The following is a 1,592-nucleotide window of genomic DNA, read 5'->3' as shown; positions in this document are numbered from 1 at the left end:
CACGAACGAAAAAATAAGACTGGTCAAGTTTTATAACATCCTTCTATCCTTTTCTAAACTTTGATAAGTGGCCACTTGCACTAGGCAAATGGTTTACCATAATGAAGAGTGAAAGTCAGCAGTCTTATGCAAATTTAGGCCAATGGTTTGACTGCTGTCGCATTTTGCCCCATTTCATCACAGGAGAAAGATAATTAAAAAAAGGAAAAAAATGCTTCTTATTGGGCCAATCTTTCTCAAGAATGGAAAATCACACCCAAATTAACAGAAAGAAAAAGCTTTATCTCACTCACCTTACAACGTTTGCAAAAAGAGGGCAAAAATATGTCCAACACTTGTAATAAGGCAGTGGAAAATGGTGGCTCTGATTGTCAGAGAGTTTCTCTGGAAGCCGTTTGTGTTCACTTCGCCATCGAAAGTCAAGACAAACACTGAGAAACAGGCGCAAGTGATCATTTAACACACTGAAGAATGAGTTGAATTGTTTTTGGGAAAAGGAGGCCAGATTTCAATATGAACAAAAATGTCTCATTTTGCCCCGTGTCGCATTTTACCCCACTTACCCTAAACAATAGGAGGTATAGCTATATGCATCAAAAATTACTTACAGTTCAAGGAATCAAACTAAGAGACAGATATAACGACAGAGTAGAAATTCTAGGATTAAAGGTAAACTACAAAAACAAGTGGTTGAACATATTAATATTATAAACCCATGTAATGATATAAAACAGAAGAATTCCAATACATACAGACCAACTCACAGATCCAAATTAATAAAGGGAGACTTCAATGCTCACCATCCATACTGGAATGATAATATAAGTTACAAACAAATTAATAAAACAAGCAAAAGTATAATAAAGTGGATAAGTCAAAATAATATAATAATGTTTACTCCAAAAATCAAACAACTAAAGTTGATCCCAAAAAGCCAAAGAATCAACAATGGACCTAGTATTTGGATCACCAACCTAAGCAATATTCATTTAAAAACGGCATCTCATCTAGATAATGACCATTTGTCATAATATTAAAAAGATAACATACATAAAGATAACAGTTTGTAAAAGAAAAAAATGGCAATATACGCAAGAAGGATGGAAGGAAATCCAAAGAGAATTAAATAAAACAGAAACAGGAAATTTAACTTCACTTGATAAAATTACAGAAATGATAAAAAAATATGTTTCTAAAATATTTCCGTGGAACAAGAAAATTTAAAGATAACCAAATAAACTGGTGAAACATGGAATGCAATGACATTAAAAAAGAAAAAATAAAGCTTACAATAATGGAGAAAAAAGCCTAGAATAACCAAACCAATTAGATATAAATTTTGTTTTTAGCAAAGCGACTTATAATAATATGAACAAAAAGGAATTATGGGAAAAGTTCGTACTACAATAGATTTAAAACTCCACTAGAAAGATATGGACTTTCTAAAGAAATTACAAGAAAAACAACTTCAATGGAATATCCACTAATAGAAAATGATCTGCCACTAACAAAATATTACACAAAAACTAGAAAATTCAAAATGAATATGTGAAAACCGTAAGTAAAAAGCTCAAAAACCTTCTGTCAGACTT

General features: G+C 31.5%; 1 long non-coding RNA gene across 1 annotated transcript in view; it reads right to left on the bottom strand.

Annotated features, from left to right (window-relative positions):
- Positions 1-299: 299 nt before the first annotated feature.
- Positions 300-1,592, bottom strand: part of LOC119582129 — a 4,507-nt gene continuing 3,214 nt past the window's right edge. Inside the window, exon 3 of the long non-coding RNA XR_005229619.1 lies at positions 300-431. This is a non-coding gene — a long non-coding RNA (uncharacterized LOC119582129). The remainder of the gene's footprint in view (positions 432-1,592) is intronic.

This window comes from Penaeus monodon, chromosome 15 (genome assembly GCF_015228065.2).
Source record: "Penaeus monodon isolate SGIC_2016 chromosome 15, NSTDA_Pmon_1, whole genome shotgun sequence".
NCBI classification, from domain to species: domain Eukaryota; kingdom Metazoa; phylum Arthropoda; class Malacostraca; order Decapoda; family Penaeidae; genus Penaeus; species Penaeus monodon.
Note: the sequence above shows the minus strand (reverse complement) of the source record. Positions and strands in the feature narration are given on the sequence as shown.